Raw genomic sequence first — 28,000 nt, 5'->3', positions numbered from 1 at the left:
AAGATTACTGCTATAACTAGTCAGTTTAGGATGGAATTTAGTTACTATCAAAAATTATATATAAAAATCACTATAAAAATGTTTGGGTATCTAATGAGGAGCCCTGGAAAGGCTAGATGGAACCCAACCAAGTACCAAATGGATCCAACCGGTCTTATTTCTTAGACCAACCAAGATCAATCAGATGCTGCCACCTGCTGTAGTCAGTTAAAATGAATATTATTTGGAAGTAAAATAATGGAAGCAGCCTTACAAAACTCATTGCTTTTGATGGATAATTGATGCTACTTAGGTAGCACTAAATGGAGACTGGTTAAAATCATGGAGGTTTGGACCACCCACAAAGTCTTCTGTGGAATATCTAGGTTTAGAAAATGTCTGATTGTCAGTCTCTGAAAAGGAGACAATGGGATGATTCTTGCTTTCATGCTGTATGCAGAGAGGTCCCCGGCTAAATCAGAAAGGGTTTTGACTTCATTCTTGAATTTTACCTTAGGTAAGATGCAGGTGGAGGTATATATGGAGCAGATATATATGGAGTTTTCTGGAAGTTTAGGATTTAAGTTCCCATCCCCATAGTAGTAGAATATTGTGGAGAAAGTAACAGCAGACAAAATATTTAATTCTTTACCTATGATTACTACTAGTAGGAGGAAGAGCCAACAGTTGAATACTCATTACATCAAAGTATTTGCTATAGCTGTGCATGCATTATGTTTTGGTTGAATAATACAGGCATTCAGATTGCAGGTTCCTATGGAGACTGTTTTCAGTTTAGATATTACTTCAAATGAGCTAGTATGTTACTCTAAAGATGCACAATGTTTTTGGACCAGTGGACTGATTTGGAAAATAGCTGCCTTGGTGAGCATGAACTTTAATAAAATACACATTTACTACAGGACAAATTGAAGATGCTTCCCTTTGCTTTCTCTTTCTGTCCCAATTTATTTGGCAAATTTTGAAACCACCCATTGCCCTCAGAGAGAAATTCTGGGTAGTGCTCAAATAAAACATTTAAATGGTACATAAAATTTACAAAAAAGACAAGGATTATTAAAATTAAATATTAAAACATAATTAATTCATTAACACCTTTCCAAAAGACCAGGAAAACAGGACCTCATTTCTGGGTGGTGGTGATGGAGAATGTTCCAGAAGACAGAAGCTACAGCAGAGAAAACTCTCTTTCTGAACCCCGTTAGTCAGAATTATTTGGTCCACAGGGTCTATAATGTAACTTCCCTGCTTGACCAGGTTGGAGGACTGATGTAATGGGGAAAAGACATCTGTGTAGGTAACCTGGCCCTATGTAGGGCTTTAAAGGTCATAACCAACACCTTTAACTGGACCCAGAAGCATACTGGCTCCCAGTGCAGCTCATGCAGCAAAGGTGTTACATGCACCATTCTTTGAGTGTCCAAGATTGCTGATGCAGTTGCATTCTGTACCAACTGAAGCTTCCAGAAGCTTTTTCAAGAGTAGCCCCATGTAGAGCGCATTGCAGTAGTCAAAATGGAAGTAACCTGGTCATGAGTAATCGATAACCTATCCAATGACATTATGACACACAATACAAAATTGAGCAAAGGGTACAGCTACCATGACTCTAGGAGGACTCCAGATTATATACTGGCTCCATCTGGGGTAGTGCAGATCCAAGACCAAAATTGATAAACTCCTGGATGCAGAGGAGCCTGCCCCCATCACTCCATCTTACAGGGTTCAGATGAAGTCTGTTGATCCCCATCGAGGTCCCCACAGTTTCCAGATGCCACAAAAGAATGTCTACAGCATCACTCACTTCACCTGGAACGAAAATATATAACTTGCTATCATCAACATACTAATGATACCTCATACCATGGCAATTAATGATTTCACCCAGTGGTTTTCGAGTAAACGTTAAAAACACTCCACAAAGCAGGGGCAGTGAGCTGGATCTCAACATCATTTGGGACCAGCCTCAGAGGAAGGAGGTAACCAGCACAGAACTATGCTACTTACTCCCAACTCTCTAAATCAGCCCAAAAGGATTTCATGATCAATGGTATCAAAAATCACCCAGAGGTCCAGAAGAGCAAGGTTGGACACACCAGCTCCATCCCAGTCCTGCCAGAGATCATCCACGAGTGCAACAAATGCTATTTTTGTCCCACACGCAGGCCTAAAACCTGATTGAAAGGGATCCACATGTTTCCTTGTGTTGTTCTGGAGTTACAATGCCACAACTTTCTCGATCACTTAAAAAGGCAAGGTGGGAGACTGGCTGAGGAGAAACTAAGTGATTCTAAAAAGCACAACCGGGCATCTGTGGATGCCATAAGAATGGAGAAGTATTGGTACTTTGTCACTCATACCTCCAGGAGATAGGCCTTAATAGAAGTTCTAGCTCCTGTTCAGTCAAATCTGTTCTTCCTTGTCCTCCAGCAGTGCTCTAGTCACTGGGAAATAATGGGACAAGGGCCCAAGAGAAGGCACATAGGCACAATCCTGTCCAAGGCTTCAGCCATCCTCCTCTTCCAGCAGCTATCAGAGCCTCCACAGGACAATATTGCAGGTATTTCCACCAGCTCCCTTTAAAACCAATTGGATCCTTCACTTATCAGGAGTGGGCCTATCAAATATGTCAAACCTCCCTGTGGAAGGGGTAGCACAAGAGAACTTTCTACATCCCTCCCCCAAACTTCTGTCCTTAATTATATGTATGTGTGTGCACGTACATAGATAGATAGATAGATAGATAGATAGATAGATAGATAGATAGATAGATAGATAGATAGATAGATAGATAGATAGATAGATAGATAGATATTGTGGGCACAATGCTCAACAAAGCACTGAGCTACAGTCTCCCCCCCCCCCCATTTTGTTAGAGTGCCTTCTGCTTATATATGGTTCTAGAAGCAATCTTGGAGTAAAGATCCTAAGTCAGAAATCAGGATAAAATTGTCTCTCACTATGCAGAAAATCCTTTTCTGAACCCGTTTAAGTCATTGCCAAATGGTGCTGTTCTGATTTCTAAATTTTCCAGCCATTATAGCTAAGGTGATGGGTTTGTTTCTCTGGTGTAGCTGCCATTCTACTTCTCCCACATTAAAATAGTGCGCAATAAAGAAATAAAGATGGGAACCAGGTCAGAAATAGTCTTAAGGATAAGGAAAGCAGACAGCCTCAATTATGTACAGTAAAAGAATTTGCATTTATTAACTAATTGCTGAACAACTATATCTTTTCTTCAATGGTAAGAGGCAAAACAACTGAAACTGACAAATATAAAGAAATTTTCAAAGAAGTCATAAAAGACAGGTGGACACAACGGGGACAATGTTGCATCATCAAGTTGGACAATTAGGGTTGTTATAGTGTTATAGTGCTCCAGTAAAATGCAAGTGGAAAAAGTCCTTCATTTATGCTTGACTTTTTAATTTTAAAAATCTAAAAATCAATTGGACCTGATGATCCCATGGAACTCTGGAGCCAGTTAAGCTGTGTGTAAGTTTTGAATACCGTACATTCTTCCGTCTCTGTTAGTTATGTTTTTTTTAATGTTTTAATTTGTGTTGTATTATTTTAATTGTTTAATTGTTGGTTGTTTGACTTTGTGTTTTTAATTGTGTATGCATCCCATAAATTTAATAAACAAATTAATGAATTAAATGAAAAAAAAGCCACTGTAAACATATTGTCAATAAATTATACTTCAGATTCTTAAGCTTTTTTAAAAGCCTAACTCTAGCTGAAAAGGTGGTGTGTTTGTGTGTGTGTGTGTGTGTGTGTGTGTAACTTCTCAAGTTGTATTGAGGCTAGAAGAAGGAGTTTGAGAAAACTTCCTCATTCCCCCAAATTCCTTTCAATTTCACATTAATTATATGAATAGGAAATTTATAAGATGAAGACCACAGAGAGTAAATCTCATGAGGGAAAATTGCCATTATGATCTTGCAAAAGAAGGATGTGTAAATCTGATTCCTTATGCTTTGCTTTTTATTCATTTCCATCATTAGATCTACCTCACTGGAAATTTTTAGATTAGAGGATGCTAATTCTGTTATTGTTAACATATCTCAGTGTAAGACTCAAGGGAAAAAAAGAGCTTCGCGGGCATCAACACTTAGTACCTGAATGTACATACTGTGCTAAATCATGATTTGCTGGATGTACCACAAATGGTTAAGGCCACATAATATGCTGGGAGATAAACCATTATAAGCTACAGTGGCTAAATTTATGCCAAATCCCAAGGTACAAGTCACATTTTAGCAAATCCAGTCAATAATACTGTGTATACTGTATAATTGTCCAGACAGTCTCTGACTTGACTCCTACTCACGGCTGAGCATCTCCAAATGAAAGTGCCTTTTGGTAATTTTGACTAGACAAGTACCAGTTGCATCCTTTCCCGAAGAAACATGGAGCACTCGGAGATCACTTCTGGTGTAGGTGATGGACGTGTTGTCCGCTGCTCATCTCCTCGGTGGGCTCCTTTTAGGAGCACAAGGGGCCCTGGAGGGGTCTTCTGCTGCAGGGCAGCTTGCTGGAATCCCCCAGACTCGCTGGTAGCCGGTGGGGGTGTTTCCAGCCTCACCCCAGATACCGGGGAGCAGAGGGGGCACATGAAACAGCTGCCAGCTGTCTGCCTTTTCGCTGAATGGGCTCCGGGAGGAAAGAGTTAAGCAGAAAAAGAGCGGCTGAAGTGCCGGTGGGGAGGGATCCCCTCTAACCTCCTCGATCATCATTAACAGATAAGCAGCAGACTATTGTAAGTTTTTGTTCAATCCATTTGAAACTGGAAGATTAGAGGGGGGTGTTTCTTTCTCTTTACCCCCATCCTCGGACAAAGCGGCATTTGAACTATCTCTCTCTATAACAGAATGGAGAGAGAATAAAGGCTGACTTGCCACTTGTGCTAGCTATGTGAGAAAGATTGATATCACAGCTGCAAGAGGTGATCGCTGAGCTGTCTTCTTAAAAGGAAAAAACTTTATGGAACTACTTGTTCTTCTCCCTGCGAAAGGCATCCCTCCGTCTTCGTCTTTGTATCTATAAATGAAGCCTGCCTTTTGAAACCACCTTTGGAAAAAAAAAACCTCTGGCAATTGTTTTAATACCCTCTCTGAAGGCGCTCTGGATCTCTCCTGTTAGTGGGCTTCCTGATTAATTTTGACTATTTAACTTTTCCTCTTTCTGGCATACCTTTGTGCCTTGGAACTGTGAAGGAGAACTAACTGTTCAATTTTCGATTTGCCTGCTGCCTTGGTCTGGCACAGCTGCACCCTCTTCTGACACCATTTTCTTTGCAAAAGACTTATCATCCCTGAACGCAGATAAATGGGGCCCAAGAAACCACCAACGGGCAAGTCATTTTCCACTCCAGCTTCTGCCACCTCCAGTCCAAGTATGCAGCAGACGAAAATTACTTCATTGTTACAACAAGAAGGGACTGGAGAAAGCTCAAAAGAACTGTCTGTTAACCAATGTTTCAGGAAATTGTGAGGGGTCAAAATGAGTTGAAAAAAGAAGTGACAGATCTCAAAGATGAACTCAGAGCTGTACAACATCATATATCAGAAAACAAACAAAGGATTGGGGTGTTGGAGGAGGGGGCAGCTGGACTGGGGAAAGAGGTTAAGGCGGTCCGGAAGGGAAATTTAGAACTAGAAAACTTTATGGCAAAAATAGAACTTGAAAGAATGTCCTTTTTTCTCAGATTCCAGAACCTACCTCAAACAGAAAATGAAGATCTTAAGGATATTATGAGTTCAATTTTAGCAGAATATATTAAGAGAAATAAAGAACAGTTGTGGTGGGATATGGGTCTGGTTTACAGGATTAATTCAGCATATGCTAAATCACACAATGTTCCAAGGAAGGTACATGTCAAGTTTCTTAGGAGGACCACGAGGGATGAGGTGCTAGGGGCCCAAAGGGAGGGACCATTAAAATATAAAGATAAAGAAATTACCATTCTTAAGCAAATTCCGAAAAAAATAAGGGAAAAAAGGAGGAAGTATTCCTCCTTATCAAAGAAATTATACAATAAAGGAGTTTGGTTTAGATGATTATTGCCAGAGGGAATGTTGATTTTTTGGGAGGGAAATAGAATTAGAATTAACACAGTAGAGGAAGCAGAAGCCTTCATTAAAAAACATAGTTCTCTCCTAGAGGACGAAAATAGGGGAGGTGGTGAAAAAGGTAGTAATGTGCAAGATATGAAGGAGGGGGGTGTGTGGCTCCATCTGGGGACAGGGAGGAGGGAGCAATATCGAAAAGGCTCAGGTCACAAAAATAAATGTATTTGAAATACATGTAATTGTTGATATATTAGAAAGTGACAAAGAAAGAGATGATTGAACATATGGCTGACATAATGTAAAATAAGATTCTGTCTATGCTTATCTTTTATACGTTATTTTTAACATTATAAAAATTGTGAGATTGGGGGGATTTATACCACCGGCACGGGAGCTGCCAAAATTTTCTATGTACCTTTCTTACCTTTCCCTATAAATGTTTAAAAACCAATAAAATTATTTTTTTTAAAGAAACATGGAGCACTCACAGTCATTTATGCATATTAACCTTGAAACTGGGTTACTGAAGAGATGGCCACTATTGAAAGAATCCAGGTATTAACTACCATAGATATGTTTAGCTTAATAAGGAGAAGTCTGAGGAGATGTGATAGCAATATTCCAATACTTGAAGGGCTTTCATGGGGAGGAAGGCGTTGACTTATTCTCCATAGCACCTAATAAGATAAGAGGCAATTTGCAGAAGCTTGGCAGAAGGAGATCCAACCTAGAAATAAGGAGGAATTTCCTTAAGTGAGAACTGTTAAGCAGTGGAACAGCTTGCCTACTAGAGTTGTGGTGTTCTGTCACTGAAGGTTGTCAAGAAAAGATTGTACAACCATTTGTCTGAGATGGTATAAAGACTCCTGCTTTAAAAGTGAGTTTGGAGTAGAACACCTCCAAAGTCCGGTTCTATGAAATACCAGTAAAGCTATATAATTTTACTGTCATTTTGATTTGCACTGATTTTGAATTGGTACTGAATTAAATTTGAATTAATTAAATTATTATTTTTATTTTCAGCAATGCATAGATAGCCATTCTATTTTCAGCTTTTTCTATTAATATATTTGTTTAAAATCAAAATTTAGAGAGTTGTGCCACCTCTCTCCCCTATCTGTGGCCAAAAATTAAGTCTGAAACCTATTTCCTCCCAGAATCCACTAGCTTTCTGATTTTGAATACTTCTGTGGTCTTCTAAATACCATGGAAAAAGATTTCTATTTTTGCAGGGTTGGTTATAATACGAAAGGATATATTCACCCATTTGCCTGCATATTCAGACAAAACTAATCTTTTAATTGCAATATTAAAGACAAAAAGCTACAGGAATATATAATTTTTTTTCAATTTTTACAGTGTAAATATGTACTTTTTAAATGTAATAGCAAACATAAATGATATTATCAAGATTCTGAAATTGTACTTTTATTTACAAAACTACACATCAAAGGGGAAACTGATAAACCCTGAATATAATTTTCAATAAGAGCATAACTGAAATCTTTTTTCACCATTTTTAAATCATCTCTATAAAAACACATCTTTTTAAATAGGTATTCAACTTAATGTGTGAGCACATACACTGTTCTTGATGTGGCCTCTATCCATTTAATATTACTATTGAAATGAAAGCATTGCTTTGGGGTTATTTCATACCTAAACCTACATTCTTACACTGAATTCTAATGTCAACAGTGATTGCACAGTATTGTCCTTAATTGGCTGCCTCCACAGTCTCAGGTACAAGATGAGATACTGTAGTTAAAGGGAAATTATTATTATAAATCTACTGGTAAAACAGGTTAAGCCTACAGGTGAATTGTTTGTGTAGGGAAATATTCTTGCAGAAAATATTGTCACTTCCGTATACAAGGTGCAAATCGTATAAAAACATTCATATTTTGAAAATTAGAGAAATAACTTTCTATTGTCAGACATTTACAAAACTCTGTCCTGGACTACCTGCATTTACACTGTGCCAAATTTTGAATGTTCACTTTAAACATATCATTCATTGTGTAGCTAGCAGATGTTTTGAGTCCATAATTAAAGTGTAACATGTGATAAATTTAGTATGTGCATATCCAGGTTCTCTGCTTAAAGCCTGTATTTATTTGATTCATCATAACATGCTTGAATAAAGTAATTCAATTCTTCCTCATTTTTAATGTTATTTGAGCCCTTTAATATAATTTGATGAGCTATTACAGTTGTTACAGCTGCTAGTTTTGCCCTCAATACTGATTTCACTTATGACCTCAGCCAAAACAAGATTTAAAGTTGAGATTATGTAAGTGAATAAGGTTTATTAAATTTATTCATGGAGCAATTTAAATAAGAATCTGCCTAGCTTAGAATAAGGCCTGAATGAAAAATGCATTTGATTTATGGACCTGTCTATTTTAAAGATTTGTATACAACTTAGGATGATTAAGTAAGAGACAGACCTGATTATATGAAATATGTAATTTTTGTAATGCAATATTGGAAGCAAGCTGCTAAACAGCAACAGCATAACAATGACTGGTCAAATATTTTTATTAAAAGAGAACTGTATAGCTGGAATGCAGAATCATATGAGCATTGAATACAAAAGCCTCTGTTCTTTTGAATCTCATTTTCAAACAAAGTAACATGTTTGAAAGAAAGTAAAAACCTCTACTTTCTGACAATGAAGCGGTGTATTCATTGTGTTTGTCTGCTTGATTGCTTTCTGAACCACAATAATTTATTTCTGATGTTGGTTTCATTATAGATATATACGATACAGGTATTCATTCCAAGGCCATGTGCCCTAGATCAAAATTTCTAAGGCTGTTGCAATGAATTTCCAGAAATATTGTGAGGAAGAAACATAAGAATTACTGTAAATTTTTATTATTGTTTCCTAAATTAATTTGTTTATATTTTCTAAACATTTATTACTTTGGGAATAAAATACATCCATTTTATTCTTATCCATCCTGCCTTTGAATTTTTGGTCCTTTGGAAGAACCCATTTTGGCATTTTAAAGAAGGGAATTTTTTTTAAAAAACAAATTTTTTAAAAATGTTTATGTTGTCAGTCTTACCAGGTAGACCAGACAGGAAACAAGCAGATGAGCTGTTCTACTTTATTGTAAGGCAACATTAACAGAATCTTGTTAGTCTGAAGATACAATTATTTATTTATTTATTTATTTATTTATTTATTTATTTATTTATTTATTTATTTATTTATTTATTTATTTATTTATTTATTTATTTATTTATTTATTTATTATTTTTATATTTTATATTTTATATTTCTGGACCATCCATTTTCCTCAAAGGGGAGCTCTGGATGGTGTACAAGTACAGTATCAAAGTATAAAGCAGTATACGAGAATTAAAATGTTAAGTTAAAATTTAAATTTTAAAAGATTATGAAATTGTAAGAAATTTCAAAGAGGCAAGAAAAAGTTCAAGGAGGCAATTTAACTCTGTTAAAATTAGCTGATAAAGGCCAAGGAAAGGTTCTGATGGCACCAACCCCTGATTGCATACTCCTTTGGGCTCATCATGCAAGGCTACAGTAATGTTTTGACTTCTTTTCAGAAGGCTGGTAGAATGGGAACTAACTTCAACTCCAGGGGAAGAATATTCTATAGGATGGGAGCATTGGCAGAGAAGGCTCTCTTCTTAGACCCTGCCAATCAGAATTCTTTGACTGACTGGACCTGCAACATACCAAACCTTTGGGTGGCATGGGCAGATGTGATGGAACAAAACCAGTTCCAAAGGTAGCTAGCCCTATGCCGTGAAGGGCTTTAAAGTCATGACCAACACCTTAAAGCAAATTGGTAGCCAGTGCAGTTTATGGAGCAGATGTGTTACATGTGCCTTTCTTTGGGCACCCAACGTGGCTTGCAAGGCCACACTTTGCACCAGCTGAAGCATCCAGATATGTTTCACGGTAGCCCTATGTACTGTTTTCCCGAAAATACAGCCTATCCCAAAAGTAAATTCTAGCTTGATTTTTTTACATGTGCTCCCAATATAAGCCCTATCCCCCAAAATAAGCCCTAGTTAAGACCCCACCCACTCTGGAGTGCACAGTGTGGGTGAGGTGGACAGGTAAAAATTAAGATAGGGTGGGGATGGGGGGGTGGAGCTGCCCTACTTATTAGACCTCACACAGCTCAATAACTGCCTCACCTTCTGGCCCACATCATCTGCGGCCACTTGCCGCTGCTTATGCGTGTCACCCCACCCCAGGCAACACGACACTCTGGAAAGATTCAGAGCTCTTTTATCAGATACTTTACAGAAGGCCTCTGATGGCGAAACTGAGGCTAAAGGCAATGTGCATGAGCAGTGACAAGTGGCTGCAGAAGAAGTGGGCCAGCAGCAGGCTCCTGCTGGGCAGGGCTATCGATGCTGCTGCTGCGAATTGAGTCAGTAATTAGACATCACCTGAAAATAGGCAGCTGGTGCCTTTTTTAGTGGCAAATACATATATAAGACCGGGTCTTATTTTCAGGAAAACATGGTAGAGTGCATTGCAATAGTCCAATTGAGAGATGACCAGGGCATGAATAACCAAGCAGAGGGCCTCCCTGTCTGAGAAAGGACGTAACTCATAAAACACAAAGTAGGGCAAAGGCTCTCCTAGCCACTGCTGCCAATTGCTCTTCACACAAGAGCCCTGAGTCCAAGAGGAACACCAAGCTGCACATTACATCAGTCTAAGAGAGTGCAACTCCATCTAAGACCAAAGATGATAAACTCTTGGCTACAGAGGGGCCCATACACAGCCACTCCCTATTACCAGGGTTCATCTGAAGTCTATTTTTTCTATTAGAGCTTCCACAGCCTCATCAAGGATAAATATCTCCTGCATCACTCACTTCACCCTGGGCTGATATATATTGTATAACTGGCTGTCATCATCACACTGCTGATACCTCACCCATCCCATGGTTATAGATGATTCACCCAGTGGTCTTATGTAGAGGTTAAAAAGAAGTGAGGAAAACACCAAGCCCTGTGACACTCTGCAAAACAGGGCAGTGATCTGGATATCTCACTCCCTATTAAAATTGACTGGGACTGGCCTTGGAGGAAGGAGATGAACCAGCATAAGAATATGCCACCCACCCCTAACTCCCTAAATCAGTCAAAAAGGATGTCATGATTGATGGTATCAAAAGTCACTGAGAGGTCAAGAAAAGCAAGGACAAATGCACCACTTCCATCTTGCTCCTACCTGAAATTATCCATGAATGCAACCAATGCAGTTTTGGTCCCATATCCTGTACACACGTGAAACCTGACTGAAATGGGTCCTGATAATCCAATTATTCCCGTCTCCTTTACAACCTGAGAAATTAAGGAATGTCTCTTCTGACATTTCCACTATCCAGCTGCAGACTATGTTGATAAAAAGATGAATGTAGAATTAGATTTTAAATCTTGCTTACTGTTTTGAATACCTGTTGCGCCACAAGACTCAGTTTCCAGGTTGGCAAATTTAAGCACAATAAAGCTATATATACGATTCTATCTTTAAAATTGCCCTTTTTGAGCCCATTTTCCAGGTTGGCAAATTTAAGCACAATAAAGCTATATATACAATTCTATCTTTAAAATTGCCCTTTTTGAGCCAATGGCTGGATTGACAGATTACACTATATCATAGTATGTTTGATTTTAGCATATTATATAAATAAGACTTTGCTATTCAGTAAACCATATTGTTAAAATATGATTTAGCATGTTGTTTGAACCTAGTGCTAACACTTTTATGTTGTCATTATTACAATGAGTATAATATTAAATTAATATGCTTATTTACTGAAAAATTACAATCAAAACTAGAGTTTTACAGATACATATATATAACCTCTGGATGGAAGGGCAGTCAAAAATGTCATAAGCAAGATTAAAAGTGCTTCTACTCTATAGGCCAGAAAAATCCATGCTGCAGCAATTAAGTTTAAAAGCTTTTGACATATAAGTAAAATACATATTCTGCTGATAAAGAAATTCCAAATCAAGGGATAGTACCAGTAATGCAATTTGCATAAAACAGAGTTGCCCCAGAAATTTCTAATCTAAATCTTAACCTGATTTGTATATGGTAATTTTATTTATTTCCTCCTAAAGTACATAGATTCTATCAATTATTCCAATTAAATTGTCCAACAGATTTACTGGCCAGTCATTTTCAAGACAGATTCTTTGACACAGTTCCAATGTCATCAATTGACTCGGTCTGTTTAGTTTCACATTTCAGTATCCTGGATTGGAAAGCAAATAAGAAATCTTTTTTGAAAGATGTTTGTTTTAGAGCATTTTAATGAAAACAGCCTGAAAATGATAATTGATACTACAATTCTAGAATATGAATTAATGCTATTAATTTTCAATCATATGAATGGGATTTTAACTGTTGAGAATTATGCATGTTTAATTCAATTTTGTTGTGCAATTTTGGATCCAATGACAAATAGGGATAAAATAGCTTGACAAATAATTAAACCTGGATATTTAAAAAAGCAAAGAATGAATATTGTTGCAAAGTAAACAATAATGGTACAGTCAAAAGTGTAAAATCCGCAAGCCAATGATCTTGAAAAATTGATGACTGGAGAAAAAGTAGGGGAAAAGAAAATGAAATATCAATAGGTACTAGAAACATCAGAGATTCAAAGCAAGTAATAAATGACTACATAGAATAATATATACAAGCAGTGCAATATATAAATTGGATAAAATAAAAAAATAAACAATGGTCAACCTCAGATTATACATTTATAAATCTATATTGTAGCTTGTACACCTAAAAAATTGGGGAACACTATCTCATTTCAATTAAAATGAAGTTTGCTATCAGATATGGGATGCAGAAATCCAAAGGACCTCTAGAGGAGAGCAATGAGTTACAGAAAGCCCTGCCATTTAATGATCATCCACGTTTTTACAGATGACATTTATTAGTTCTTAAAGCTATAATCTTCAAATTTATTTAAAAATAAATACATTTGGAGATTATATTTCAAATTATAGTCTCTCCCCTTCCAGTTATGTCCCTGGAATAAGATTTTTCTTGATAAGCATGCTTGACATCCATGCTGCTGACATTCTAGAAAAGCTTAAAGAAATGGCTTTCCCCCTAGCCCTTGATGGTGAACCCTTAGCACATGTGCCAGAGGTGGCAAGCAGAGCCCTCTCTGTGGACACGCACACCATTGCCTGCTGCTCTTCTGGTTTCCAGTGCATATGGTTTCCAGCTGGACTTTGTGGGTCCTGGAGCAATGGAAAACAGCCTGAAAACTGGCCCAAAAATACAGGCTGTTTTTGGCCCCAAAACCATCCTGAAAATGGCCTGAAAACAGCCTGAAAATGCCCCACCCCCACCCCAAATGGACAAAACAGGCACACATGCGCTAGCCAGCTGGGCTCCAGATTTCCAGTGATGTGGCATGCACACATGTGCACATACACATGGGTTCTGATTTGGGTATTTGGTGCTGAAAAGGTTCACCATCACTGCCCTAGGCCTTGGAATAGGGTAATTGTGGCCCCTGGGGAATGTGTATGAACGTGGTTGCTGAATATGCCCCTATTTTTTGTTGATTACTCTTTTATTCTTTTATAATTGTTATATTATGTTTCTGTTGTTCTTGTTTTATTGAATACTATTCAAACTTGGTTGGAGCTGGGTGGTGTGCAAATCAAGTAAGAAATTAAATTAGGTAATTATTTCATTCCAATTTACAGTGGTAGGTTCCTTGGAGATGATTAGATAAAATAAAAAATTCTGCCCTGTCCATTTTGATTGACCTTGTGTGATTTATAATTTTAAAAGAACATAAATGTAATATCAAAGATGAGAAACATTTGTTTGAAACGTTTTTGGGAAGAACCTCTTCGACCTCTTAAATATATTATCATTTTCCCAAACAATTTTTTTGAAACTATTTTTAATCCCAATTGGCTTTATAAAGGTATGGCCTCTGTGATTTCACTATTTCTTTCATGTCTAATAAGAAACTACAGGTAATCCTTGAGTTACAAATGTAATGGAGCCTGCCAATCACATTCGTAACCCTAGGATTCGTAGGAGTGAATCGCGTAACTTGAACATGATTCTTTCGTCCACGCATTCGTTAATAGAATGTGCAGTTTATTAAATGCATAAGGTATTTCAGGGTGAGAACCAAGCGTTTCTGACCACCTAAGACCTCTCCCAACCCACTAAGACATCTCATGCTTTCCCCCACCCCATCCTGCCCGACCAGTTACTTACCTTACGTAGATCTCGATGATCAAAGGAGCTGTCTCCTCTTCAGTCTCTCTCCCATGGTTCCGCCTTGAGTAAAGGCTTACTGAAGCCTACAGGAACAAGAGATTGCATACCTATCCGGTCATCTTTGCAATAAGCCTTTGCCTATGAGAACAGAGGCCTGGAGGGATTTGTATGCCCCTCGTGGCCTCCATTCAAAGCAGTAAAGGCTTTTTGCAAGAATGGCAAGAGGCTTTGCAATAGAAGGAATGTTTTGATGCTTTAGGCCTTCCCTCCATTTGCAAGGCCTTTTGCCTCAGATCTTGTCCAGGCCTCCATTTGAAGAGAACAGAGGCCTAAAGTATCTTGTGATCACGTGGTACTTTTGGGGTCCATTCTCTACAAACGCACTGAAGGCCTGAAGCACCAAAGCAGGCCAAAAAACCCAAACACTTGCTAGATCTTCGCAAGTTGAGTATCCACAGACCCAGTGCCTCTAAAGATCCAGCCGGGATGGAGGGTGGGAGCAGAGGGTGGAGGAAATAAGCAGGGAAAATGTTGCATGTGGTCATTCATAAGGGTGAATGACTACTGTGGTGCTGCAACATTCATAACTTCAGGACTGTGTCATAAGTACTTGGGGGGGTTATGTCATAACTTTGAATGGTTGCTAAGTGAACTATTGTAACTTGAATATTACCTGTATTGCTTTTTCTATAGCTTGGTATTCTTCAAAACCTTTGCAATACAATGTCAGATTTCTGAAATAAACTGCAGATGGTAGGAACTATAATCCATCCCATCTGGCAGACGCTATGATAAGAAAAACAGTTGGTGTCCACATTTACTTGAAAATATGTTCAAGATTCAAAGGAACTAATTACAAACAATTAAGAAGAGGCATACCTCAGTCTGCAATTTTTCATAGATGTGATAACTAATGTCAACCAGTAGAGGTCTCTATTTCTTTTATGTTGAATACTGTACAATACAAATAATTTAAGTAACTTTGAACCATGCCATTCTCCATACAATATTGTCTCCCAAATGATAAATGTGATACAAAGTAATAATTTGTTTATTATATCTATATCTGAATTATAAAATCTGTCACACATTCCCATTTATATCACTACACTTTGTAAAGTAGTTTGTTATTGAGATGATGGTGATGAATTAACTACAGAGCATCCTAAAAGTCTGTTAACTGAATCATTTTCAGCTAAGAATTGGGCCAGGACATGAGATAAAAACAGCATTTATCCCTGTTCCTATTAAACGTCTTATTGCACTAGTAGTACAGGTAGCACTGATGGTACCATCAACCATAATATTCTTCTGGACCAGGGGCTGGCAAACCATGGCTCTGGAGCCATATGTGGCTCTTTCATCCCTCTGCTGGGGCTCCCTGTCACCTGTCAGCTGCAACATTGATAGGGCTTTTGGTTAGGACAGGTAGAGGAAAAAAGATGCTGTGCTAGGAGGACACTTTATGGTGGGGGAAACCAGACTTCCAGTCGCTCCAGAATTGAATGGGAGGCTTCCAGTTAGGACTTTGTGGCTCTTTGAGTGTTTAAGGTGGCCAACCCTGTTCTGGACCATTTGCAAGATCTAGGAGTTAAAGGCTCTAATTGATAGTGTTTCTGCTCCTACCAGAATAGATGATTCAAATCAATTGTCAAGGAGGAAGAGCAAACATGACCATGATTATAGCGATGTGGAATGCCATATGGTTTAATCCTCTTTCCTAATAAACAATTATATGAAATAGCAGGAGAGATCACTAGTTGGTTTGGAAAGATGTATCTTCAGCACACCAATGATTCTCAGTTACACATCACCACCTTTGGCTGGGCCAGGCCAAAGATACTGTGAAAATCTTCCACTGGTCTGAAAGCAGCAAGAGGTAGATGGGAAGAATCAAGTTCAGACTAACTGAACTTTTTTCGGTTCATTCTAGCAAAATGAAGAAGCTGATCTGAAAATTCAATCCTAATGGTTGCACTTCCCCAAGTTTGTAATTTGAGAGACCTCCTGTATTCACAACTCTTCTGGAAAAACAGGTAGACCCCAATCAGGGCTAGGTTTTTCAACTTAGCTAAGCTGACTGCAGCAGTTACAGCTCCATCTAAAACAGGAAGTCCTAGCAATGTTAAAACTTGACTGTTGTATATACGGTACTCATAGATAAACTAAGAATTTAAATGCCAAAATGAGATTTGGTTTATCCACACGTAGACTCCGACATTATGAAATATTCTGGACCCAATCTTGATGTTCCAAAAGCAGTAAAACCTACTTTGTCCCAATGGATCTTGGAGTCTTGGGGTATGCTATGGTTGGCCATTTAATGTAATTATATTACATTAAATATAAGTTTTTACTGTTATATTGTGCAGAATCTCTTAGATTAGGATGGTATATTAAATGAAGTAGGTAATAGATAAATAAAAATAACTAAATATCTGGTGCTTATTTTAAAATGTATAAAGATCACACCCTTAAGACACAAGAATTCCTTTTCTTTGCATGTCATCCAGATGTTCAAGACTCAATGCCAGTCAATATAGCAAAGACCATGTGAGAGTTATAACTGAAAACATCTGAAGAGTATTAAATTGCCTACCCCTATTTTACAAGATATAAATAATCCAACATGTATACTGCAATTTTTGTTAGCACTCCCAGGTTAAATAGACAGGAAATATAACTAGATGAGCTAAATCTACTTTATTGCAAAGCTATATTAACAGAATCTTGTAAGTCTGAAGGTATAAATTTCCCACCTTCACTTTTAATTATCTGACCAACTAGAGTAGGTCCTTCCTAAGTTTTTCTCTGACTGTTAAGTGACTGTGGGATCCTCCTTTTCTTATCCCATCATTTCTTAGGTAGAATCTCTTTCCCTCATTCCCCAGGTAATCCGCATATTCCATTACAATCCCTGACTTTGCTGTGTTGCTTAAATCTTGACCAATTCTCAAAAAGCATGAAAACAGTGCTTTAGCGATTGAAGCACTCAACTTGAAGCACTCATATTATTTAATAGAGATGAATTAATTCTTTAAGAGACAGCATGCTATATCTGGGCTGCAGGTATCTGGATGATACAGAAAAGAAATAAAGAAAACCTGATATCTTTTAGACATTAACTTTTTGCCAGGTTTTTGTAACTGCAGTCTGTTACACCTATTAGTTATTTACTTTTATTTGATATATTATAATCTAACAGCCCTGAAGATATCAGAGAGTAAATTCTGACTTGATTTCAAACACTTTTTTTTTCATCTAAAATATGGTGTGCCTTCTAAAAGCCTTTGAGTAAATCCTATAAAAAGAGACCAACAAAAATACGTTCAGGAGCCCTAAGGATTCTAACAATAAAGAGAACTTTCATACGTCAAATCAGATTACATTAAGATGGAATTAGGTCATTAGCTTTTACACAAAGCTTGCCATATTATCTGTTTTTCAGAAAGGTTGTTCCCTAAGAAGCCTTTTGGGGAGGGGGGAGGGTCATTTTAACTAGCTAAGCTGAATAGAAAACCAAGTGTTAGTTCAGTTTCACTATTTCCTAAAAGCATTTATTAACATACTTCATGTAATATACTTATCCTTCTGTAATATTTAATAATTTTCCTTAAGAAATATAGAATATTATAGTATTTCTTTTTTCCACAATCATAAAAGTCATAAGAAATCACAAATCATACTAAGTTTTAATACAGTTTATTTTTAACATACTGTATTGTGTATATAGTGTGTGCGTGTGTGTGTATGCAGATAAAAATGGGAGCTTACTATAAGAGCATTATTATTTTTCTTCCCTTATAATTTGTGTTCTCCTTGTTGTGCCTTAAAGTTAAATGCTTTGACAAAATCCTTGATGACTTCCAGTTAGAAAACTGCCGAACAATTGCCAAGAATCCAGTAAGCAATTATTTTCTTAAAGTTTTAATCTTCACCTAACCTGATTTTCTTCTTGCTCAAGGCATATATAAAGCAACAGATGAAACGTCTGCCATTATGGTTTCATAATCATGTAAAAAAGCTTCATTTAATGAACTTGCAGAGCTGACAGTTTTCCCATAAGTTGCTGATTCATAATGTGATTTCTTCATTTTGGTTAACTGCACACTCAGTCATTGTGGTTTTGAATCATTATGTATAACTGATACACTTCGTATTTATTACAATGCAATCATGGTTTACTCAATAGACAAAAACAGCCTGTACACCCGATTTTCTAACCAAAGTGATTTATTTAAAGCTTTTCGCTGAATGCCATCACTCTGCTAAACAACTAATTCCCACAACACTGCTAATTTATTTACTAAGACAGTATTATAATTATTATTATATACTTTATTCATTAAACATGAAACTCATCCAATTGAACATTCAAAAATGCATTACAAATACCAGTGACTGGTGCTAATGGTTGATATAGTTTGCTGCCAGCGTCCTAGGTATCAACCAAGTACCTTCTTAAAATATAAGATGTTCCGATTAGCGCAGTTTTTTGCAGTTCTGCTGGTGTTATTGCAGGAAGCTGCAATTTGTTGATGTAAAGCATGGTACATATTCAAAAGTTACCTTTTTTTCTGCTCCAAGTTTTCCAGTTCAGCCAGAGTCCAGTTGATGATTACAGCTGAGTAGCGTATCACTGGAACTGCCCATGTACTAAATGGCTTTAATTATGTTTCCAGCATTCATCTTTGATTTTAATATTTTGCGAACCCTCCTGATGTATTCCTTTTGCATTGACTCTTTGACTTTTCCATTCAAGATGTTATCTGCTTCGAATATGCCTAGGTACTTGTAACCATCATCCTTTGCCAATGCTTTCACTATATTTCCATTTCCCAGTTCTGTTTCTTTTTTCCTCGCAGCATGGATAATATAGCACATTTTTCAAGCCCAAAGTTCATTTTGATGTCACTGCTAAACAGTTGAACTGTGTTGAACATTGATTTAAGTTCAGTGGGGCTTTTCACATACATTTTAAGTCATCCATGTATAGTAAGTAGATGGTTTATCTTGCCGTGTTGGCTTGAGATTTGGAATCCCAGTTTTGTGTTTCATAGGATTATTGTCAGTGGAATTAATGCAATGTTGAACAGAAGTGGTGAAAGTGAATCCCCTTGGAAGATTCCTCGTCTGATGTTGACTTCACCAATGTTCTCCCCATTTGTTGTTAGAACTGTTTCCCATTTTTGCATATTTGCTTTCAAATATATGCTTTCAGATATTTTTACTGATTCCAAAGTTTTCCAAACAGGTGTTAATCCAGCTGTGTCAAATGCCTTCTTGTAATCAAACCATGCCATATTTAAATTTGTTTTTCTTCGTTTTGCATTTTAGTACTATTTTGTCTATGAGCAACTGATCTTTTGTTCCTCTTGATTTTTTATAATTTCCTTTTTGTTCTACTGGATACAAACTGTTTTCCATCAGATGATTGAATACTGAATTTGCCAGTATCCTTGTAAAAAGTTAGTAATTGGGCAATAGTTGCTTGGTTCTGTGCCTTTTTCTGGATCTTTCATTATCAAGTATGTTCGGCCAACTGTTAATCATTCTTCACTTGTTGCATTTTGAAGCATTTGTTTTAATACTATTTAAGACTGTACTATTATTATTATTATTATTATTATTATTATTATTATTATTATTATTATTATTATTATTATATACTTTATTCATTAAACATGAAACTCAGCCAACTGAACATTCAAAAATGCATTACAAATACCAGGAACTGGTGCTAATGGTTGATATAGTTTGCTGCCAGCGTCCTAGGTATCAACCAAGTACCTTCTTAAAATATAAGATGTTCCGACTAGCGCAGTTTTTTGCAGTTCTGCTGGTGTTATTGCAGGAAGCTGCAATTTGCTGATGTATCTTGTAAAATTCTTAGACATGGTGCCAAGTGCCCCAATGACAACGGATATCACTGTTACATGCTTTATCCATAGCCGTGTAGTTTCGATGGCCAGGTCACAATATTTCATTATTTTTTCTAGTTCTTTTCTTCGACTCTGGCATCTCCAGGAACAGCGATATCAATAAACTGTATACTTCGGCCCACTACAACCATGATATCTGGTGTGTTGTGCTCCAAATGATGATCCGTTTGTATTCGAAAGTCCCACAAGATCTTCACCTTCTCATTTTCAATACCTTTTTCCACTTTATGTTCCCATGACTTTCTGGATACAGGCTATTATTATTATTATTATTATTATTATTATTATTATTATTTGGTTAATCTTTAGTGAGATTCACAGCCTTTGGTAGCCTAACAGCTCGAGTCCTAACCAAGGACCTAGGAACTGTTAAGGTAATGTCAGAGGATATAAGTTGTTCCAAGTAGGGTGGTTTTTTGTAGAGTCAGAATGTTCAAGTCAGGTAAATTTAGAGTTTTCAAATAGCGAAGTAGCCCTTTAGGTATTGCTCCAAGGGCTCCAATTACAATTGGGACAGCACATGATTTCTTTTTCCACAGTCACTCAACCTCAATTTGCAAGTCCCGGTATTTTGTGATTTTTTCTTGCTATTTATCTTCAATTCGTGCATCACCAGGTATTGCAATGTCAATGAACCATACTTTTTTCTTTTCAATTATTGTTATGTCAGGTGTGTTGTAGGCCAAGTGCCTGGATTCTGAAGTCCCACAAGATTTTGCCTTTCTCATTCTCTTAAACATTATTATTATTATTATTATTATTATTATTATTATTATTATTATTATCATCATCATCATCTTTATTCATTAAACATGACACTGTCAACTGAATAAAATTATTATTATTATTATTATTATTATTATTATTATTATTATTATTATTATTATTATTATTATTATCCTTCCTATTACCTATCTCCTCCCACTTATGACTATAACCATGTTGCTTGTATCTTTATGATTTATATTGTTTTATTTGTTTCCTAATATGATTTGATTGCTTATTAGTAATCTATGACTATCACTAAGTGTTGTATCTTATTATTCTTGATGAATGTATTTTTTTAATGTGTACTGAGAGCATATGAACCAAGGACAAATTCCTTGTGTATCCAATCACGCTTGGCCAATAAAGAATTCTACTCTGTTCTATTCTAAGCCACAATGATTTGTTTCACACAAGCTAAATTAAAGTAACCCTTACGATTTAATGAAATATATAAATTTTAGTCATTCTTTTGCAAAATTATGATTAAACAAATCATGGCTACTTCAATGTCCTGAAATTTCACTATCTAAATGATACTTTTCTATTGGTCTCAATGAGTCTCAAGATGGTTATTAATGGAACTATTTAATATAAGATGCTGTTATTACCCTGTTCCTGACCTATCAATGGAGGCATGTGGTCTATACTCAAAGTAGATGAATTGGGAAATAAGAGCTATCAATTTCCTTTCCAGTCAGATATGATGGCCAAGAAAACTTTAAAACAAAGAGTTACTGATGTGGCTGCCCAATATAATATTGTAGCACTTAAATATGTTGAGTCTTAAAAGTCTTTCAATACAAATTAGCCCCCTAGTTAGGAAAATATTTAATAACTTATATGCATCAATACCTCAAGAGAGCTTTTTGTGGTGTTCATTTGAAACAACTAAGCTCCATAGTAAGATATGGGAGGTTTCAATTGAAAAGAAGACTGCATTTTTGTAACACCAGCTGTTGAAGACTTTGGGCATACTCTTTTTGATTGCAAATTGTAGTCTGTAGAAAAAGCTGCGTATTTAGATTCTTTAAAAATTAAAGAAAACACTGGAACACACAAGAGATACTGTCTCTTTGTGCTGGAAACAAAATTGCGAAACACTGGGAAGATCACAATTTTTATATCAAAAGTCATTTTAAAGAATATTTCGATCAAATTGGAATTAAATATAGAGGATATGACTTATTATGAACATATTCTATTGTTTACATCTACTTGTATATTTGCATTACTTTTATACTTTTGATTTGGTCAAATGTCTAAATCAATAAAGTTTATATTCTACTATATATTTATATTCTAGTATACTCCAAGATTTTACAAAAAAGCATATGTAAATAAATTGCATTGCTTACAGTTTCGCTTAGAATTAATCTTATTTATTGACTACCAAAATCAAAATCTGTATACTACTAAATACCAAATACTACTAATACTTTCCTATTTGTTATTTTCAGTTAGCCAAAATGTTGCATCATAGAGCAACAATGTTTGTAACAAAGTACCTCAAATGCACTAACTTAAATAATGTGTACAAAATCTGTGATCCATAATTCCTGTGGAATTGAAATTTCAGAACAGTTGTATTCACAAATTTGTGGCTCCTGCTAGACTGCCATGAACAGCTGTGATCTCCTGAACATTTCTAATGCTCCCTGCCGCTTCCCACAAGCAAAGGCAATATGGAAGCCAGCAGGAAGTTGGAATCACTTCTGCTCCTAATGCTTTTTTGCATTGCTCATTTTATTTATCTCTTTGGATAATAAATATTGACAAAGAATGATCCAATTGGTTGTAGGTTGTCTCGATTGCCGATTTCAGGCACTATTGTTGACTATTAACATTTACTTTGGGACAAACTGAAATGGAAAGTGAGGCGCTAAACATAGGACCCAGAATAGTTTTTGACAGTATTATACCTCTGCAAGTATTGATTTGTTACACTAAACTGAATATTTGAGTAAAAAAGCTCTTCACCACAAATTATTTTATTGCTTAAGTGCAATCTCTGTTTGGGTAGTTTGTTTCTGGAAAAACAACTCATATGCTTATCTATCAGCCAGTCTTTTGCTGACTGCCATTAAACATATGTCTTTATATTCTTCTTTATTGGTAACATATGTCTTCATCCATTCCTCTTCTCCAACTCTGAAAATTATACTTCCTTTGCTTATAGCTGGGAGCCACAACATGGTATGTACTTTCCCAGGAACAATTAAACTCTCTGCTGTAACAACTATTTAAAATATTCACATATTTAAAAAAAATACTTTTCTCAACCTCGCCTTCCAAACCATCGATAGATGTCTGCTATTTATCTTTCTGTTCTCATATTCCATAGAATCAAAAAGCTGCTAAGGGCGCTTTAATCCATATCCAACTCCCTGCTTCTCTGAAGACAATATTTTAATTTTTCTCTGCTGCCTTTTTATTCAGAATTTCTCCACCAGTATGAAGCAATCATAATTTTTTGAAATGCCTCCTGGGAAATAATAATCCCTGGAAGGATTTCAAAACTATTGTATAACTACAATCCCATGTTAGAACTAAGGCCACAAACTTCACTCTGAAAAAAATCCAAGGGTCATCTGAAGCCTTCAAGACTGCTAAAGAAATGCTCATGACACCTGGTCTAGTGTACCAGGTATAAATACCTGGTACACTGGATACACTAGAGAAGCAGAGGCCAAGAAAATAAAAGCCTTGTTCCCCAAAGAGCCATCAAAGATATATGCCAAATTTTACTCCATATTTACTCCAAACTGTAGTACAATAATATAGTAATAGTAGAGGCATCAACAGCAGAAATTGAACAGTACCGGAAGGACATATGGCAGAAAGAAAAGACATATGACACCATGCAAAATGGTAGCAAGATCTAAGAGCAGACCATAGTAATCTCCTAGAACAGGAACCAGGCACCATCACAGAAGCAGACATCAAACAGCGGGTTAAGAACAGGAAGAGCTGGAAAGCACCTAGCCCAGATTTGATCTACAACTACTAGTTAAAGAAAGTAACTGCAGTGCATGGACACCTAGCAGCACAGATCAACCAGCTGCTAGCAGCAGGCTCCCACCCAGACTAGCTAATGCAAGGAAAAACAATGCTGATCATGAAAGACCCCCATTAAGGGAACAGCATCAGCCAAGTACCAGCCAATAACTTGCCTCCTCATAATGGAGAGTTTAAAGACTGATAGATGGCTATCATGCTTTATAGCCACCAAACTACAAGACCATCTTGGCCAGTATACAAGCACAGTTCAGAATGGCATTGGGACCAATGTTAGAGGCTCAATACACCAGTTGCTCATAAATAGAGCAGTCACCCAAGACTCAAAGTCGAGACAGACCAATCTGAGCACAACTTGGATTGACTATAGGAAAAGCCTATCATTCAATGCCAAACACATGATCTATGAATGCCTGACATTATATCAAGTCAACAGCACACAAAGAGCTTGTCTCAAGAACTCAATGTACTGTGGAAGACAACACTAGAAGTCAAATCAAGATAATTCACACAAGTTGCCATCACATTGTAGTTGTGCCATCATTGGATATTTTCAAAAATAGTCTGGATTTGATTGATCAAATAGACTATTTAATTGAGATGGCATAAGGCTCCTGCCTTGACCAGGAGGTTGGAATAGAAGACCTCTAAGGTCCATCCCAACCTTATAATTCTATGTTCTATATGTCATATAACACATGTGGAATATAGCAAGATGATGTACTGTTCCCATTGTTTCTAACCCCCTTCATCAGATAGTCATAAAAACTGGAAATGGATACAAGTTCAAGAGTGGAACTACTCTTGGTTTGAAGAGAGGAAACCTGATATAATTAGCAAATGAATTTCTATTAATAAATAACAATTATAATAATAGCAATGAAATGACAAGGGATATACTTAACAATATATGTACTGGCTCAATAGAAGGTATTGGGATACAAATAGTAAACAGTGACTTGGAAAAGAGGATTAGAAATTTTGTTATCAATCACAATTAATTCTTACTTAGAACATGTTATAAAGGTATAATGTTATTGGATGAGATTAGAAATAATTAATGAAATATCATTATGTGGTTGTGTTTTTCAATTTTGGATTATTTTATGCAAAAGGATGTTAAAACTATTATAGTCAAATGAGAATTGTGGGATGTTGATAGTAAGATATATAAAGATTTTTGATTTAAAATATACAATGTGATATGAATTATAAATAATGACTGTGGAAGAGATGCACGAAAGTTATTTGTAACCAATCGACACACTTCTACAATATGTAACGAAAGATTATTTTTTGTGTGTGTGTTGTGTTTGTTTGTTTAACCAAAAATTTAAAAAAGTCTTAAAAAAAAAAGAGTGGAACTACCATCAGCCATTTCCTCTACATGGATGACATCAAGTTGTATGCATAGAATGAACAAGACATCAACTTGCTGACCCACTTGCCATGGACTTACAGTGAGGACATCAGGATGTCATTCAACTAAGGATGAAGGATGTAGTCAGATGGTGATCAAGAGATGAAAAGTTAAGACTAATAGGGTGGAATTACCAGTGGGTCACAGACTTACAGACCAGTTACAAGAACTTTAAAACCCACAATTACATGGGAACCATGATGAGAAGGCAAAGAAGAAAGCAACATCCAAAGTAGACCAAATCAGACCAAAAGATCAGATCCTGAAGAGCCAGCTCAATGCAAAGATCCATGCCATCAACATGCATACACTGCCAGTCATCAGATACCCTGCTGATATAGTGAGCTGGCCATAAAAAGACATGGAAACTCCCAATATGAACACTCAGAAGATCCTCATAATGTACAGAGATTTCCAGTCGAAGTCCAAGAGATTGTACACCAAATGGAAAGAGGATTGTTGGGATCTGGTGTCAAAGCCAGAGCTTCCATGTCCTTCTTTGGCCAGTTCATTATATTGGCAGAGTATCTGATGACTGGCAATGTGTGCATGTTGATGGCATGGATCTTCTTCTTTCCATTGAGCTGGCTCTTCAGGATTGATCTTTTCATCCAATTTGATCTACTTGGATGTTGCTGTCTCCTTCCCTTCTCATCTTGGTTACCATGTAAGGTACCTAAAACTAGTCACGGATAGAACCTAGGAATATATTAGTTCCGACACTTAAAGACAAACTGCTGAGAGAATGCTTGGAGTAGCAGAAGATGTGGAAAAAAGGTCAAGCAGAGGAAATGCCATGGCAAGGTAAGTCCCTACCTGGGATGTACCATTGATAGTTAGGTGAAGTGGCAGACATTGGGAAATCCTATCAGTGACTGGAAATTGCTGGCCTAAAAGACAACACTGGGACACTGATTATAACAACCCAAGAACAGGCATTAAGCACCAGATTCACAGAAGTGAGTCTACCCTACTAGACAGGACACAAGGTGCAGACTAGAGAGGCCTCAAAGAGGGTGGCAGGATATAAGATGCAAGCAAAACCAGCATACTCTGAATAGCACAACCAAGTACCCAGCATTGTGTACAATATCTATACAGAATGTGGGTTAGATTCTCCTAAGTCTAGATGAGAGATCCTAGAGAATGTAATGGAAAATAATAGGGCTAAAATGGTGTGGGACTTCCAGATCCAGGCAGACAGGCAGGTACTGCCCAATCAATCACATATCACAATACACAAATATCAGAAGACAGCAGTGATGATAGATATAGCAAGTGACAGCATCAGGAAGAAGTATGAGCAACTGGAAAAGTACCAAGGCCTGAAAGAGGAATTGGAGAAGATGTAGAAAGTAAAAGCGAAAGTGATCCCAGTAATGTAGGAACACTCAAGGCTGTGATCCCTAAGCCAAGAGAATGGCTCAAATCGATCCTAGGAATGATGTCAGAGTTCTCTCTGTAATTTTACCCACCATTCCACTGTGATGGATAGTGTCCAATCTTTCCTTCTTTGTGCATATAGTAATCTTGCCACAGTAATCATATACTGAAATAATGTTCTGTGGGTTTTTTAATCAATCCTAAAAGGAAAGTTTCTGGTTTGAATATTTACACATCAAGGATATCTCATTTTATTAAAAAATCTCTTTAAAATCATAGAATGAAGAGTTCAACCCATTTAACCACGTATTGATTTATCTGTATATTATAACCTAAATTATTAGCCCACTTTATGAAGATTTCCCCAATATTTCCTAACCAAGGTGAAAATGCATTCAGAGCAATGACAGGAGCCATCACACATTGTGTCAATTGCTTTGTACTACATTCAAATTTCACAAGATGCACAATGCTGTACTGCTTAGTTTATCTAAATCTTGATGGTCTGTAACAAAGCATCTGCATGTATCTGGAGAAGAGAAGCATAAAAGGAGCCTATCATTTGTAAAACGTCATCATTATGGATAGAGTGGGGTTGAAATGTTTAGCCCTTTCCTCCATTTGGCCTTTAAAGGGTCTTTTCAGTAGGAAGGGCACCAATTTGGCATTCAGCGCCCCATCCCCACCCCTTAAAACCTGAAAAAGGCTTCCAGGACTGCAAATGCCCAGCACAAACCTCTTCTAGGAGAAAAATCCTTTCAGTTAGTGGGAATTGTGGGGAAACAAGGAGATCTAACACACGTCTGAAGGGGAACAAGTTGGCAAGCCTGATAAGCCTTTCTATTCCACCAACGTCTGCCGCAAGTCCTTTGTGCAATGGTTTTCGACCGTCGCCTTCTTGCTTCCCCTTCCCGTCTAATTGTAATGGCGAAAAAAACTTCAGGTTGAGGATGGCCATGGCGAAGCCGCAACGAAGAACTAGTTGGGAGCTCCTGCCTCCCGGACACTCCTCCGCCCCACGAAAGATCTCCGCGGCGGCCACGATACATGTGCACAGAAGTAGAGATAGGCAAGAAAAGGCAGAAGGGGAGGACGCGACAGCTCTGACGGCCGCGCTCCG

At 37.0% G+C, this 28,000-nt stretch overlaps 1 long non-coding RNA gene across 1 annotated transcript; it reads right to left on the bottom strand.

Annotated features, from left to right (window-relative positions):
* Positions 1–613: 613 nt before the first annotated feature.
* Positions 614–14,314, bottom strand: LOC309381994. Its single transcript, XR_014173608.1, has 2 exons — positions 11,305–14,314; positions 614–1,809 (listed from the first exon to the last, which is right to left on the bottom strand). It is a non-coding gene; the product is annotated as an uncharacterized lncRNA (long non-coding RNA).
* Between the last annotated feature and the right edge of the window lie 13,686 nt (positions 14,315–28,000).

The sequence above is a fragment of the Natrix helvetica genome (assembly GCF_964273705.1).
Source record: "Natrix helvetica genome assembly, chromosome: Z".
In the NCBI taxonomy this organism is placed as follows: Eukaryota; Metazoa; Chordata; class Lepidosauria; order Squamata; family Natricidae; genus Natrix; species Natrix helvetica.
The sequence above is the reverse complement of the archived record's forward strand: the minus strand, read 5'-3'. Positions and strand labels throughout refer to the sequence as shown.